This window comes from Leptopilina boulardi, unplaced genomic scaffold, assembly GCF_019393585.1.
Source record: "Leptopilina boulardi isolate dan_hultmark-lab unplaced genomic scaffold, ZJU_Lbou_2.1 LbouV2_112, whole genome shotgun sequence".
In the NCBI taxonomy this organism is placed as follows: Eukaryota; Metazoa; Arthropoda; class Insecta; order Hymenoptera; family Figitidae; genus Leptopilina; species Leptopilina boulardi.
Window position 1 is genome coordinate 1380394 of NW_026137655.1, and position 18255 is coordinate 1398648.

Sequence of the window (18255 nt, forward strand, 5' to 3'; positions counted from 1 at the left end):
TTGTACGAATTGTCATTGAAGGGAATTACCAAATCACCGAATTTTCACTTGACCGAAATTTGCAAACGTCCGAATTTTGATTTTGTCCGAAATTTCGATCAAATGAAAATTCGCCATTTTCAAAATTTCTATCAAATGCCAATTTTTGGAAATAAAAATTTTGTCAAATGACGTTTAGGTGAATTTTAAAAATTCTGATATTTAAAAATTGGTCGAAATTATGATGAGAATTCTATTTAAATGCCAATTCGGTTAAAATCTGTTTTACTGTTGTGGCTGAATAAAAATTAATTATGAATTCTAGATATAAAAATTCCGAAATATGGAAATTCAATTTCTAGTTTAATTTCTACTTTAGAAAATTCGACATTGTAGAAATTTCAACAAAATTCAGTGTGATATTCATGCGTTCCGAATTCAATTGGAACAAAATTTTAACTAATTCAAACTAATATCTAACTTTTTTGCTATATTCTAAAAAATAGTTGATAAAATTTTAACTAATTTTTTATTTATTTTTTTTATAATATATTAAGAATAGGCAAAATTAGATTTAAGCAAAAAATAACAAATTTTTTATATACTTACTGAAGAAATTGTAATAAAAAAAAAAAAAAAAAATTGTATCACATGCACGCTAAAAAAACTTTGTATAAACTAACGAAAATAATCTCTGGAATAGTTATAAGTATAGTTAATATCGCCTTAGCGATAATCCATTTTCGCGAGAATAGAGAAAATAAAATTTTCTATGAGATTTAACTATACTAAATATATATTATGAATAGAATATAAATACAATATCTCTGAAACAGTATTTATTTTAACTATCATAGGAGATATTCAATTTCCTTAAGAAAATGAAAATAGTGACTATATTTAAACTTGTTAAACGTTATAAGTAATCTATTAAATAGTTTTCCTTATTTTTTAAATATTGTACTTTTGCTATGTCACTGTTTATAAATTTTTTAGCGTGTGCGTTTATTGTCAAGGTCGTGGGAAAATAAATTTTTCTCACATTTTAATATCTTCTATCAACAACTCCTTAAAGGACATTGAGGACTTTTTCTCTTTTGAGCGCATATTATCCTTCAAAAATCTACGACGAGCAAATATATATATATATAATGTTAGAGGACACACTTTTGAGGAGATGCGCTTGCGTGAAAATTTACTCGTGCGCGCATATATATAGGATATACGTATATATATATATACAGGAGTCAAAGGAAAACAAAGAGAGGGAAAATAGTGCGAGAGAGGGCAAGGATGAAAAGGGGGTTGATGCTATGAGGAAGGGTGAGAGAGAGAAAGAGGACAGAGCTTAGTTGAGATGGAAGGAGGTTGGGAGGGTTGGAAACGTGGATGTTGAGAGAGAGTGAGAGAGAGAGAAAGAGAAGAAGGGATATAGAGAAGGGTACGTCGCGACGCTGGTGCTGCTGGAGCGTCGGGCGTCGACCGGCAGTCGAATTTACAACCTCCACGGGGAAGGTCTCGTAAGCAGGAGTTTTTTTCATTTTTCATCAAAGAAAAAACCTTTAATAATATAACAAACTCCCTCGGCACGAAAATTTAATTTTCATTCCTACTTTTTATTTCACTTATATAAACATACTTTTTATCTCAAAAAAAATAAATAAATCATTTTTTGTGATATAAAATTCTATTCATTACAAAAAAAAAAAATTTTTTTTTTTTATCAAAAAGTTTCGGCGGAAAACAAAATAATAATTGTGGGGTTTAAATTATAGTACATCATGGAAATCATGAGTGGAAAATAATGGGTAAGCTTTTGGAATTTTCATTTTTTTTTTTTTGGAAAATCCGATTTTGAGAATTATGATGTTGGAGGGGGGGTGGGGGACAAAGTAGATAGACAACAGAACCGTACTATGTATCCTGTTTGCGATCAATGCAAGAGTCATAAACTTAGCCAAAGCACGTGTCGACATTCGCGTTCAAAAGAGAGGAGAGAGGGGGGAGGGAGGGAATTTGTAGTTATGTAGATTTCCGAGGAGAATGGAGCTGAAAATGGAACTGGCATGGGAATAAATTAGAAAAAAAATGATATCTTCTTTTTTTTTGGGAGAATATTAAAAAAAAATTCATTTTTAAAAAATGATTTTCATTTGATTTCTTTTTTTCTTTGTAAAAAATATTCATTCATTTTTCTGCAATGAAAATTCATTCGTTAAATTGTCTCTGAAAATAAGTTTTAATTAAATATATCGTATCTATATAATCGGATTATATTTCAATTAATATTCTGTCAAATTGATTTTGTAATAAAATATTTAATATTTCCAAAAGTTTTAATAAAAATTAAAATTATGATTAACTTTTAATTATTTTTTATTACACTCAACTTTTCTCCTATCAAAAATTGATTTTAATTGTACTTGATTTTAGATTATTTTCAGATTTTTTAATACATGAATATTTTGATGATATTTATCAATGTAATTGATTCAAGTGTAAAAAAAAAAATTATTTAATTCAAATACTCGATTAATTGACTGTTATTAAATAAATATTTATTTGAAACAAATTGATTTTTATATTTGAATTAAATAAATTGTATTCGAACCAAAATTTTTTGTATTTGGTCCAATATTTTCTGTATTAGAACCAATAATTTCTGTATTCGAAACAAATACCATTTAATTGCGACTCAAATAATAATTATTTGTTAAGAATAAATATTTTACTTGATAATAGTCAAGTAATCGATTATTTAAATCAAATAAATTTTTTTTCAGTGTATATTAATATATATATAGAATTAAGTTACTATTAAATTTCATTACGAAGAAATTATATTGTTATTATTATTATTAAATTATAAATTATTATAGATAAGAATTAAATTACATTACAACTAAATTACAGTATTGTTAATTAATCTAATTAATAACTTTCGTAATTAAATTTTCAAACTTGACAAATTTCTTTTATTAAAGATTTAATTAATAATTGAAATTTGTCGTTTTCTAATCCATTTATTTAAAAAAAAAAGGTGGAATATATTCTCATTTAATTCAACATTTCTTCCGCTAGATATTGCGATATAATCAGTAAATTAAGCTTTGCGCAAAGCGCACGAGTCAACGACATGGCAAATAAAGTCAAAAAATGTAAAAGAGAGAAGCCTGTAAGTTGAATCCTTTCATCGACGACTATGCTTTTCACGGATAATTTGGTCGGGGAGAAAAAAAATCGGATTCTAGAGACTTGCAATTTTCGCAGCATTTCCTCGGGAGAAAAATTTCACGATTATATATTAGATATATATACAGAATTTGTATGTAAGACATTTTTTTTTTGCATTTTTTTTTGTATATATATATAAATTGTGAATAATTTTTTTTTAGCACGAAAAATTCCTTTATTTTTATTGGGGTACTTTTTTAAAAAAAACTTAATTATCCTGCAATTTAAATTTAGATTCCCTCTTTCCTGCCTTTTTGCCAAGAATGAAATCAATGAATAATTTCGTTAGGAAATCGAGAAACGCCGGCAATTTAACTTCATTTCAGGCAAAAAAAAAAACTTGCACTTTCTTTAATTATTAACAAAAAAAAGAAGAAGAAGATTTTTTTAACCAACGAAAAGCTGTTTTTTTGGGAACGAAAAATTTGAATCAAAAAATTTATAAAATTTTTGTTTCTTATTATTATTATTATTATAAACCCTTTTCTATTAAGATTAAATTAAGTTACATTTACTGTATAACAAAAGTAGAAAAGATCGCAGAATCTTTCGTAATAGTTTTTATGACACAAATTGAAAATATCTTCTTCTGTATAAAAAAAAGTGGAAAGTAAACTTTTTTTATTTTGACAGGAAAGATAATCTAATTTTCTGCGGGGGTAAATTTTTTTTTTTTTTTTTTTGCAAAAGTAATAATTTAAGAGTGGCATGGGGAATTGAGAACTGGTGGACAAGATTATTCAAAGTTTCTTGGTTAAGATAAGCTAATAATGTTTCAAAAGAGTATTGTAGGAGAGAAAGAGAGAGGAAGAGAGGAAATCTTATCATAAAAGCAAATTTATGGAGATAGAGAATACCTTAGCGCAAACCTCTGTTCATTTGTAAGTACTCGTTGAAAATTCTAGGTATACCTAAACACAATCTCGTCTTTCTATTACATCGTTAAATAACAAGATAATTATCCATTGTTGTGTCGCTTCTCTTCCTCTATATATCCATCTCTCTTTCTCTCTATCCCTCACTGGGAATACTGTCCCCTCTTTTACGACAGCCCATGTGTTAATTTATCGACATTGATTTACCGTACCAACATTGATTGTTCAACTCCATTACACAGAATCGAAATTTCAGAATCATCTCTCTCTCTCTCTCACTCTCTCTTGTCTCTCTCGTCTCTCTCGCACCTTCATGTATATCAAGATGAATAATATACAATTTAATAATAATATTTTCCAAATTAAATTCAATCAACGTTTTAACAATTAGAATATTTAGTTAACATTTATGCATTCAGTGCAATCACTATTGTATTGACTGCATACTATACGCGAATTGAGTATTATTACATTTATAATGATTGTAAGGATATATTAATTAAAATTTAATTATAAACCACTATCAAATATGTTCATGTAACTTTATTATAAATTGAACTTTATTTTCACAGAAATTTTATTTACCAATTTAACTTTAGAGATCGTATTTTTTTCTAATTTAACTTTAAAATTAAAATTTATATTCATTAGTTACTTTAGAAAATAAAGCTTTTTTAATTAAAATTAAAATTTTCCCAGAATGTTGAATTACACATTAGAGACGTTTGGATAACAAATTAAATTTGAATTTGAAGAATGTCTGACCATAACTTTCTTTTACTACTAATACTAAATTTTCATGTTTAAGAGGTTTTTTTCTGACTAAAAAGATATTTGACTACTGATTTGAAAATTTTAACCCTACAAAGAATTGCTAGAGTTCACTACTGGCGCGGTACAGGTGCCAGTATTTTGCCAGCATTGCGCCAGTAGTCAATATTTGAGAGAAAAAAGATTAAACACTGTCTGACCGTAATTGCCTGTTGCTACTAATAAAAGAAGTTAATAAATTAAAAACCAGTTCGACTAAATCTATTTTTTTACTACTTATACAAGGAAAAAAAAATTTACCTGAAACAGCGAAAAGTTTCACTAGAATATGGAAAGATTTAACTGAAACAAGTAAACAGTAAAGTAAACAGTATTACTACTGTAGTGAAACGTTTCGCTGTTCCAGGTAAATCTCTTTTTTCGTGTACCAGAATCAAAAGGAATTAAACAATTTCTACTTATTTATTATTAAATTATTATTATTATTATTATTATTATTACTATTATTATTATTATAAATTATTATTATTATTATAAATTATTATTTATTATGTAAACAAATTATTTTTTTATAATTATTTCTAACAATTATTTACTTCTTGTATCAAATTAATGAAAATTTAATTTAGTTTGTCTGACTTAAACGATCTTTTACTACTGATACTGAGATTTCAAGAATTTTATTCAGTCTGACTAAAATTGTGTATTACTACTGCTGAAAAAAATTACAAAAATTTGGAACACTGTCTGACTGTTTTTTTACTACGGAAAACACAATTGTGAAAATTTTTATCTATTATGCCTGACTAAAATTATTTTTCACTACTGATAACAGGATTTTTAAAATTTCGTCTGACCGTCGATGTCTTTTACTACTGATATCGGGATTTTAAGGCTAATAAATTTTGTCGTTATTAGTGATAAAAAAAGTTCGAGAATTTGAAACTTGTCCGACTAAATAAATCTTCTACTACTTATGTTACAAAAAATTTAGTGGATTTGGCGGACGTAATCTTGTTTATACTACTTAATATATTTTTTTTCTTATTAAACTCAAAATATTTAAAAATATATTTCGTCTGCCTAAAACCGTCTTTTACTACTTATACCAAATCTAATAATTAAAAATATTTTGTCTGACTATAACTGTATTTTACCACTGATATAAAAATTCCAAAAAAAATTTCAATTGTTTTACTCTCATTGAAATTTTACTACTTATATTAATTTTAGAAGAATTTTGACAATTTTTTCCAATGAAAAATGTAAAAAAATAAAATTAAGTTGAAAAAAAAAATTAAATTAAAAAAATTCGTATTTTATTGTCTGACTAAATCAGCCCTTTACTACTTAACATTACGAGTGTATTAAATGACTTTGTCCGACAAAAAACGTTCTTATACTACTTACCAGGATTTTCAGAATGGAAAATCATAATCTTTTAATGTCTACATTTCAATTAAAAACCAACTTTATTGTTATCATAATTGTTGTAACAATAATATTGACAAAATGAAATTCTATAAGTACAATTTAATTTTATCATGTATCAAAAATTTTATATATATTGTTATTGCGTTGATTAAATGTGATTTTGCTCATTAAATACATAATCCAGGATAAAGCTTTGATTATTAAATTTCATGTCATTAAAATTTGTCCTCTTATCTATTGTCAGAATTGAGGGTAAATTATTATTAGTAATCGAAACAAAGAGTTCTGCTTCATAATATCTCTTCACTTTTATGCAACTGACAATATTACAATTTTTAATTAAAATTAAAATTAAAATTAAAAAAATTTAGAAATACTGTAATATTTTTTAAATTTAAATTAAGTTTTTTTCATATTTCTTAAATTTTAAAGATCATAGAACTATAAGAGCAAAGTTCAATTCATTAAGGGTTCCATTTTGAAATATGCAATTGCCAATTGAATTTGGATTCATGATCTTATAAAAAAGAGAAAGGGAAGAAAAAAAAAGAGGAGAGGGCGAAGGAATAAATTTTATTTGAAAGCGAGCAATCGGCAAGAAGTGGAGGATCGTCGTCACTCTTTAAAGTTTTAAATTGAAATGTAGAGATTTTTTTTTTCTTCTTTTTTTTTGCACCCGACTTTAGTTGAATCGTTCGCAAACGGAAAGACGAAGTGTCACGAAGAACGATAGATGCATTTGCATAATTTATTCGGGACTTGACGTAGGGAATGGGTTTCAAGTTACCTAAGGAGAGGTGAATTTCGTGAAATTTTGGCCCGAGAGAACAATATACCTTGCCCCTATTATATTGCCCTTAAACTCAATTTTAGTTCTGTCGCGTATCAACGAATTATATGCCTTGCGCAAAATTGTCTCGCAAGAAACATTAATTTATTGCTTTTAAGACAATATTCTCAAAATTTATATATTGTAATTCCAGTAATATTAAAATAAAAATCGAAATGAGAATTTAAGTTTAAATTACCAAAAAAATTAGCAACAAAATTTTCTGTCTTATAATTTTGATTTATTATTAAAAATTAAAATTAATAATTTTATCCTCTCTTTTGTTATACGAGCTACTAATAACAAAACTTGATTTTTTTTAAATATCCTCTTTTCTGCTCTATTTTTCTCGTGTTTTTATTTTTATTCCGTATTTCTTCTCTGCATTTTATTTTTATTCCCTATTCCCTTTATTTTTATTTTTATTCTTCTATTTATTAGATATATTCATTTATTAATAATGGAATAAAAATATAAAATATTTTATTATTCGTATAATTTTTTTCCTGATTTTATATTTTTATTTATTTTTTGTTTTCATTTTGTTTGATTTTGCTTTTTATTGTTTAATAAATTTTTTTTAAATTAAAATTAAATGTGTATTTAATTAGCGAAAAATATTTTTAAAAAATTGCATTTTTGAAAAAAAAAAAAGATTTAGTTTTTTTTAGTGAGAACTTTTTTTTTATTTTCACATGAAACACAGAAGCATAAAATTTAAAAGTTTAGCAAGAAAATTTGCACATTGCATAAATCTCGTTTTATCTTCATCCTTTTTATACTTCAGTCTGCTTTGTAAAATCCTATTTTTCCACAGTCACATTTTTTTTCCCAACCCTATTTTCTTTAGTCCCTCTTTCATTCTCTATATATATATATATTTTTCAGCTTAACCCTCTTCTCTTCATCTCATTTCATATAAATCCAAAGATCGTTAAATTAAAGTCGTTCTTTACTGTCATGCTCTGTTAATTAATTAATTTACTATTTAACGATATATAGATATATTTAGTTACACATATATATATAGTTTAAAATTGGAAAACATCCAAAATAGCTTTCTCAATAATCTATAAATATGATTTCTATATTATATATATGCCCTAGTTTGTAAAATATAGTACGGGTTATTTGAGAAATTATTTTTTTTTTCAAAAAAGGAAAATTTAATTAAACTTGTTCGATATTCATTTTTGTTAATTAATTTATTAATTAAAAGTTTATCGGCGGGTGGTTTGTTTTCCTAAGTTTGAGAAAGAAACACCTAGTTTGTAAAAAATTAAAAAAACATTTAAAAATATTTAATTTTATATCGGAATTAAAAATAATTTGTCTGACTAAAATGTCCTTTTACTACTGACAGAATTTTTAAATTTTTTTTACATGTTTTGTGTGACTGTTAGTGTCATTTGTTACTAATGTAAAAATAACATGAATTTAGAACTTGTCTGACTGAATATATTTTGTACTACTTCTACCAGGATAACAGGAATTTCAACCGTTTTTGTCTGATCGTAACAGTCGTTTACTACTGTAATAACAAAAATTTAAACTTGCTGACTAAAACCGTATTTTACTACTTGTACTAAAAATACAAAAGTTTATATATTTTGTCTGACTTCATTTGTCCTATACTACTTACAATTATAAGAACAAAATTACAGTCTGACTACAATGTTATTTTACTACTGAATGGAATACAGTTTTAGTGTCTGACTAAATGTGACAATTACTACTTAAAATAACAAAAATTCATTTTTTGCGTCTGTCCCTAACTGCCCTTTACTACTAATAATGTTTTAAGGATTTAAAAATCTTCGTCTGACTAAAAATATCTTATACTACTTAAACCAGGATATGAAGTCTTAAAAAATTGTTCTGCCTGACTTAAATAGTTTCTTCTACTTGCTACAGAATTATAAAAACATTATTTCTGATATTTCGGCATTTAGTATTTTATTAATTTTAAATATAAAAATGCCTTGTCTGACGAAAGCTGTCTTTTACTACTTACATTAAGTTTTTTAGGAATTGAAAAAGTTCTGTCTGACTAATAAATTTTTTTACTACTGGATTACAATATTTAAAGCGTTAAAATTGTCCGTCTGACTAGAACTGCATTTTACTACTGATACCAAAATTTCAAAAGTTTCTAATGTTTCGTCTGACTAAAACTTGCGTCTACTATACTAAAATAGTTAAATTAAATAAATGAGTTATAAATAAATTTAATAGTTAAAAATTAGTGATGTCTGCCTTAAACAGTACTTTACTACTTAGCAATTCGAGGGGAAAAATTATTTGTCTGACTACGACTGTCTTCTACTACTAACACCAACTTTCTGATATTCGTCTGACTAGTACGTTCTTATATATTAATGTACATCAATTTTTTCTATGTAATTAAAAAAAAACTTTCTTTTAGGAAATAATAAAATATCCAAAAAAATATGGAAATAATTCGAACAAATAAAATTCAGCTCAATGACAATTAATAAAATTCGATTAAATTAAAATTCTAACAAATTTTTAAAACTTTTTACCTCTTTTTTTACTTGTGAGAGAAAACAATATTTTTTCTTAAACTCCTAAATGAGTTTTCTTCTCTACTACAAATTAAGTGACCTCGACAGATTGATAGTATTTCTAATCCTCTTAAAGAATATAAGTTTTATCGAGTCCGTACATACAAAAAAAAAAAACTCAATAACGAAAAGTTTTGAGATCATCGATCTTTATACAGTACACACAGCTTGATAATATATAAAGTAAAGAAGAAAAAAAAAATATATATACACACCACAGAGAAGTGATATCATCTGAAGGATAGTCTTTTTTTTGTAACAACACTTTAGAGTGAACGTCACTCAAAAGACTTTCTGCGCGAACTTTTGAGAAACATTCTGCTAACATGTGACAGTTTGCTACTTTCTCTCTCTCTTTCTCTCTCACTCAGTAAACTCACAGCAAAGAGGATAACTTGGGTTCTTGGCCAATAGGAGTGAGGATAAGATGTTTGGGGGTAGGATGAAAGGAAGAACGAAGGAATGAACGTTGGGAGAAGGAAAAGCGACCGCTTCCTCATCAACTACAGGAAACGGAGAAACTATAAATCACGAACTTACAGTAGGGCCACGTAAATTAGTTTCACACTGCTAGACAGGCCAAGAACTAGCGAGCAAACTCTCCTTCTCTCTCTCTCTCTCTCTCTCTCTCTCTCTCTCTCTCTCTCTGTTACTCCTTATTCTCGCAAAAGCCAAAATCCGTTTTTTCCAACAAATATCAAAATATATATATATATTTCAAAAAGGTTTTTCAAATGAAGAAAAATAAATGTCAATCCAACGTGTTACCAAATATCATAATAATATTGGTACCCTGGTTTACACGTTTCATGCCAATTCTGACGTTATTGAACTTGTAAATCACAAAATTCGATCACTTTCGAGGACTAATGAAAATTTTTTTGCATTTTTTTTTTTTTATTTTCTTTCTTTTTTTCCTACCCATTTATTTTCCCTGGAATTAGGAGAATAATATTGACTAGCCCCCGGGTGAGAATGAGTTTCTACGTTTTCCCGAAGATTAATGATCCTCTGTAAACTACATTTCCTATATATATGTATATGTATAGAGCCAAGAGGTTAAATATTATAACCGCGCCTCTTGGTAACATTTCAAAGTCAAATTTACATTTCTAATTCTCTCGCTTTACTTTCGAAAGAAGGGAAAAGAAAATATAAAATTGAAATTAAATTTTCTTTTTTCTCTCGCTGAGTGAATATAAATAAAATCAAATAATTGAATCGAATTTTTAGAAATTCAAAACAAACAAATTTTTTGTATACAGAACTTTAGGCACAAAAATTATTTGATTTGAATAATCGATTACTGGACTGTTATCAAATAAACACAGAAAATTAAAAAGCATTAAAATAATAAGCGTTGCAGCTTATTTTAATGCCTTTTAATTTTTTGTGAATAAATAATTTATATTAAATAATTTTCATTTGTTTCGAATAATTTTTATTTTGCATTCAAATATATATATTTTTTTTCAGTGTAAAGTTTAGACATTTCCCCTTTTTTTCCATGACCTAAGTGTGCCAGTTTTCGGTTGATTTCAACGAATAAAAATGAATAAATATTCAAAAAACGTAGTAGTGGATTGATGGGAAGTTTTGTATTCCGTTTCAAATTTTTATTCCCCTCTATTCGTCACCGTTGGATGAATCGGATCATACTCCTCGGATTCGACTAACGCGTTTCCGATAACCGTCCCGTTTTGCAAATACTCGCGTACAATTTGATGAAGCTTCAAAAGACATTCAAACGACTATATACATATGAAAAATAAATCCCTAAAAAGTAACTTAAATTATAGATTTGAGTTTTGTACCAAAACAAATTCATCACTTTTATCTCTATTTTAATCTTCTTTAAATAAAATATTATATACAGTCTTTCCTTGAACACTCTGAAATTTTTTTTTAAAAATTAATTGTAATAAACTAATAAAATGACTTTTGGAATGGAGTAAAATTTTTTGGAAAACAATTTAAAAATACATAATTTGTATTAATGAAGATTTAATGAACAATGAAATGTGGGTAAATTTATATAAATCTCTGATGCTTATGTAAACATATTTGCCTAATAATAACAGATTAAAATTTTATCTGATCATTTCTGTTGAGCGAAATTTGCAGAACAATTTTCGAAAATTTAACGAAGTAATTATGTACACGTACATAACTTTATTAAATGGCTTTAATCAGAGTTGTTAAAAATTAAAAAAAAAATCTATAATCACCCAATTTAATTTTGCAGACTTCAATCTATGATATATATCAAATATTATATATCCAATTTAACAAAACAATTTTCATAATCGGATTCTAAAATTTTTTTTTTGATATAATTATAAATTTTCATTTATATCAAAAATGTATAAATATTTTTTATTTATTTATACTCACCTTGATCTATTTTTGCAATTACTAAACGAGAACTATATTTTTATTTACTGGAGAAATAAAATCATTGAAACGAAATTGATTTAAAAATAATACGAATTTTTTCCATTAGAAAAATCTTCTCGTTCGTTTACTTTCACGTTTATATAGGCATTCATTTAGTTTTTTTTAATAAAATAGAGTCGTGAAATTGATTTTCAATCAAATTTATTTTTTTGACTTTATTTTCTTTTTTTAATGTTTATTTAACATATATAACCGCATATTTGTAAAAAAAAGTAGAAGAGAAAAATAACAGCTGAATAAAAGCAACAGTTCTTGTGAAAAAAATTTAATGAAAAAAATATTACTTTATTAGAAAAAAAAATGAAAAAATGAAAAAAGTGCTTGAAAGCTTTTCACACACTGCTTTTTCTCTGTCTCTCTGTTATAACATCATCAAGCGTCAAGTTGTTTTTCACTCGACCTAACATTATTTTCCTCGCGGGGAAAATTCCTCTCGTTGTTGAAAGACCACCAACAGAATTTATGGACATGAGACGCTTCCTAAGTCCCTGTGGCCTCTGATTTTGCATTCCTTCGAGTTACATATAATTTCCTTGCGCCCCAGAGCGCCCTTTTGCATATTTGCTTGTTCCTATTCTTTTCCTTCTTTTTATCCTTTTTTACAGTCTGTATGTATATATATATATATTATACTTGAAATACACCAATGTGCTAAAGGTACTGAATATATAAACAGCGGAACTTTACAATTCATAGATCATGAGTCCTTTTATGTATATATATATATATATATATATATATATATATATATACTTTCGCCGAGATTCTTATGTCTTTTTTTTATATCTCTACGACTTTTCTCTATTCTATTATTGTCAACTAACCTCTTTTGAATGTCTCGAATAATGTATATGTAGATACATAGACAGACTTTTGAAAAATGCAATTCTCTCACAAAAGGTAAAATCAACATTTCAATAAAAATGGCAGGGAAACAATATTTTCTTTTCTTTTTCGATATTTATACAGAGATAGATGAAAAAAAGTCAATGCACACTTAGCTTTCTGACAAAAACAAAAAGATATTTGCAATTTTTTCAAAAATTTCAAAAAAAAAAAATTACAAAAATTTAAAATTTAATGTCTGACTAAATTTATTTTCTACTACTTAGAATATAAACTACTTTGCACTGTTTTTAGTAGTAAAACACTCTTCTCTTCAGACAAAATTTTTTTATTTCATTTTTCAGTAGTAAAATACTGTGATAGTCAGACAACAAATTTTTATTTCTATTTTTAATAGTAAAACATCTTTATAGTACGACCAAATTTTTTTATCTCTATTTTTAGTAGTGAAACACCCTTATAGTCAAACAAAATTTTGTTATTTCTACTTTTAGTAGTAAATTACTGTTTTGGTCAGACAGAAATTTTTATGTCTATTTTTAATATTAAAACATCTTCATAGTACGACCAAATTTTTTTATCTCTATTTTTAGTAGTATAACGCTCTTATAGTCAGACAAAAATTTTTTAAGACAATTTTTTTATCTTTATTTTTAGTAGTAAAACACCCTTATAGTCAAACAAAATTTTGTTATTTCTACTTTTAGTAGTAAATTACTGTTTTGGTCAGACAACAAATTTTTATTTCCATTTTTAATAGTAAAACATCTTTATAGTAAGACCAAATTTATTTATCTCTATTTTCAGTAGTAAAACACCTGTGTAGTCAGACAAAATTTTTTTATCTTTATTTTCAGTAGTAAAACACATATACAGTCTGACTAAATCTGGTTTTTACTACTCGCACCAGAATTAGAAGAATTTAAACCGTTTCGTCTGACTAAATTATTATTTTACTACTTACGCTAGAAGTATAAAAGAATTAAAGTCGTTTTGTCTGACTGAATTTCTATTTTACTACTAAAACGAGAATTATGAGAATTTAAATCTTTTTTGCCTGACTAAACCTGTGTTTTGCTACTGATAATAAAATTTCAAGAATTTTACATATGGATTGTCTGACTCAAACTGTTTCATTCTATTGACAATAAAAATCGTATCAAACATTTATGTCTGACTAAAACTGACTTTTACTACTTCGATTTTAAATTACTAGAACTAAAAACTACGTCTAACTAAAATAATTATTTACTACGGTCACGAGAAAATGTGATTTGAGGGTGAAAAAATTTTGTTGGCTGACTAAAACTGACTTTTACTACTGATACTCAAAGACCTAAAATTATAAAACTTTTGTCTGACTGAAAATGTGTTATACTAATGATAACAGAATTTTAGGAGATTAAAATATTACGTCTGACTAAAAATGTGTTATACTACTGATAACAGATTTTTAGGAGATTAAAATACTACGTCTGACTAAAAATGTCTGTTGCTACTAATATTATCTATACATAATTTAATACTCGGAAAAAAAGATTTACCTGGAACTGCGAAACGTTTTACTGTAGTAACAAAAGTTTTACTTGTTTCAGTTAAATCTTTCGATATTCTAGAGAAACTTTTCCCTGTTTCAGGTAAATATTTAGTTACTTTCAAAGGAAAAAAAATATTTTTAGAAGTAATTAAAAAAAAAACAAAAACTCAAAAATAATAACATATATAACAAGTGTAACAAGTATAATAATTCTCATTAAATATACATAAAACAACAATGAATTGTCTGATTCAAACTGTTTCATTCTACTGACAATAAAAATCGTATCAAATTTTTCCGACTGACTAAAACTGACTTTTACTACTGTTAACAATTTTAACTATTTTGTCTGACTAAAACCGACTGTTGCTACTAGTACTGAAAATCGTAAAATAAAAAAAATTATCTGACTTAAATATATTTTACTACTGACAACAAAAATTGAAAAACTGAAAGCATTTATGTCTGACTAAAACTAACTTCTACTACTGTGGAATTTTTTTCGCACAATTTAAACGTGAATGCTATTAATGCTACTAATCCTACTAAAACATTATTTACAAAAAATAAGAACGTTGAGTGGCAAAAAAGAATTTCTCTAATATTAATTGAAAAATTGCAAAGAATGTAAATTATTTTTTTTTTGCCCAGCATTGTAAATTACCACTGTTTACAAGTTTTAAAACTGAAATAATATTTTGCCCGACCATTTTTCACTACTGATAACAATATTTCAAGAATTAAAAAACTTTTTTCCCATTAAAACAATTTTTTATCACTGATAAGTGAAATTACAACGTAAAAAATATTTTGTCTCACTATCACTGACCTTTACTACTGATACAAAAATTCTAAAAGTTTAAATTGCTTTTTCTAAGTGTAACTGTATTTTTCTTCTTGTACTGACTCATAAAAAACATAAAAGACTTTTTGTCTGACCATTACTGTATTCTTCTACTAATACCATGATATCTAGACTTAAGAATACTTTGTCTGACTAAAAATAACTTTTACCACTGATAACAAAAAATTTTTAAATTCTCTCTATTTATAAAAAAAAATATATATATATTTTTCTATAATATTATCAGTAAATAATTCTTTTCTTATCATTAAAAAAAAAATTTGGAAAACTCTTTGAAATAAAATTATAAATTATAATTTGGCGCAAAAACACATTTTCTCTCTATATGTATATAGAAAAGAGAGAGATACATTTTCTCGGCAATATGTTAGGATTAAGATTAAATGTTTCCCGCGGGTACTCGGTTATAATATATCGTTGCTGAAGAATAATTGGTGTTACCTCTTGTATATAATTTTTTGGGTTATCGGCGTCGACTTCTTCTCTCATGGATGACGCCTGAGAGTGTAATAAACTTTTATATCTATATATCTACTACAATTTCTTCTCCTTTTACTTTTGGAAAACTTCCCAGAGCGCCGGATGTCTCATAATGCTCCACAAAGGCAGTGAATGAAAGTAAAACGATAAAAGTTCTTCTCTAGACAGCATATAAAATATAGAAATATATATATATAGAAATATATATATATACGCAATGAGAAGGGAGTTTCCTGATCATAAACGATACTTTGTAATCTGAAGAAAATAATAATAATAATAATAATAAAAAGAATAGTAATAATAATAAAAATAATAAAAAGAAAAATAATAATAATAATAAATTTTTTGTCGTAGATTAATAAACCGGAGAAATAAATGACGAGATGTATTAAATGTTCACTCAGAATAAATCACAGAAAACGTTTCAACTCGAGACACGTAAAAGGCGAAATTCTGAGAAGAAATTTGCTGTCACAAGTAGTAAAGTAATTTGAAAAATCACCCGTCGTATTTCTCGAGAATTTTCTCTGACGGTAGCTAAGAAGATTTTTTTTGCGGAAGAAAAGATATATATATATAAATAACATCAAAGAAAATCGTTGAAGACAATCTATAATTGAACGCAGTGTAGAAAAATGACATTTTTTCTTCTTTAATTATTATTTAATTTTCATTTCTTTTTTATTTCATTTCTTTTTAATTCTTTATATTAAATTGGAAAATAAATTTTGAAATTTTTTAAAACAATTCGTTTTTTTATATCAAATTTTTATTTTTTTATATTTTTTAGTCTTTAAATGATAGAAACGAAATTTATAGGATATATTGGAAGTGAGATAGAAATCTTGATTAAATCAGTGAAATAAATTAAATTGTACGTTTCGCCTTCACTTGTCAATTGTCAATATTACCCCGGATTTTACTTTAGATTCGATTTTCATTATATATATATATATCGTTTTTTTATACTGCAATACAGTGAAAATCAATACAGCTCTCTTTCATATAATCATAAAAAAAATAAAATTCTTTTTCAATTAAACCCAAAATTAATTATTTTATATTTTGGAAATAAAATTTCTCCCCTATAAAGAAAAGTATAGTGTTACCAAGTATAGAATTAAATGAATAAATTATAGATAAGAATTAAAAATAAATTTGCATAATTAATTTAAATTAGAGGAAAAAAATCGCTATTTTAAATACGTTGAATAAATATATTTTTAAAAAATATTTTAATTTAAAGACCTTAAAAAGGCTCATGGTAAAGTGTTTTCATAGGAATATTCAACAAAGTTCCTGACGGTTTGTTTAAAATGGAAAATTATTCTCGAGAAAGTACAATCCTCATTTTGATAAAATGCCAGTGTGCTCCTAGAATTTCAATTGAAACTCCTGTTCTTCCAATGGTTTTAGGTTGTTGAAAGTAAAGAAGCTTAATTTAAATGTCAAAGCCAATTTTCATGGAGTTGAAGAATCTTTATAATACCATTTTCCTCATTTTCTGTTATTTGATTGGCTACTTTGACAAAATCTCTTTAGCTTAATCATTGTTGTTTTATGTATATTTAATGAGAATTATTATAGTTGTTACACTTGTTATATTTGTTATTATTTTTGAGTTTTTGTTTTTTTTTTAATTACTTCTAAAAATATTTTTTTTCCTTTGAAAGTAACTAAATATTTACCTGAAACAGGGAAAAGTTTCTCTAGAATATCGAAAGATTTAACTGAAACAAGTAAAACTTTTGTTACTATAGTGAAACGTTTCACTGCTCTAGGTAAATCTTTTTTTCCGTGTATTAAATTATGTAGAGATAATATTAGTAGCAACAGACATTTTTAGTCAGACGTAGTATTTTAATCTCCTAAAAATCTGTTATCAGTAGTATAACATATTTTAGTCAGACGTAATATTTTAATCTCCTAAAATTCTGTTATCATTAGTGATGCACAACGATACGAGAAGATCGATTATCTCGCGCGAAATTTCTTGTTTTTAACTGTCATTTTTTAAATAACAACTCGAGTTTTTATTTGTTTTTATCAAATCGTCTCGTCCCGAAAACTAACACAAAAACGATCGAGTTCTCGGAGTATCTCGGAAACGTCAAAGATAATGGGAGAATTATTAAAAGAAACTCAAAATCTTAAAAGATCCTTAGAGAGGTATATTAGCATTTTCAAAAGTTTAATTTTATCTAATATATAATTAAGATTATTAGTTTGAAAGTTTTATATAAATATAGTTTTTAAAAGTTAATTAACAAATAAATTGTAGGTTAAATGTATTATTTAATAAATAATACTTAGCAAAAATTGACATTAAATTAAATCAAATTATACATTAAATAAAAATT

At 25.9% G+C, this 18255-nt stretch overlaps 2 protein-coding genes across 3 annotated transcripts in view; one reads left to right on the forward strand and one right to left on the reverse strand.

Moving 5' to 3' along the window:
• LOC127280130 (uncharacterized) overlaps positions 1-18255 on the reverse strand; it is a 93194-nt gene that overhangs the window by 19197 nt on the left and 55742 nt on the right. The window contains exon 1 of one of the 2 annotated variants that reach the window (XM_051302989.1): positions 7697-7706. The exons of the other annotated variant lie outside the window; for it this stretch is intronic. The gene's annotated coding sequence lies outside the window, so the exon portion shown is untranslated. Of the gene's footprint in view, positions 1-7696; positions 7707-18255 lie in introns of those variants that run through there. 2 annotated transcript variants of the gene reach the window in all.
• Positions 1455-18255, forward strand: part of LOC127280156 (voltage-dependent calcium channel gamma-7 subunit) — a 33604-nt gene continuing 16803 nt past the window's right edge. The window contains exon 1 of the mRNA XM_051303023.1: positions 1455-1787. The gene's annotated coding sequence lies outside the window, so the exon portion shown is untranslated. The remainder of the gene's footprint in view (positions 1788-18255) is intronic.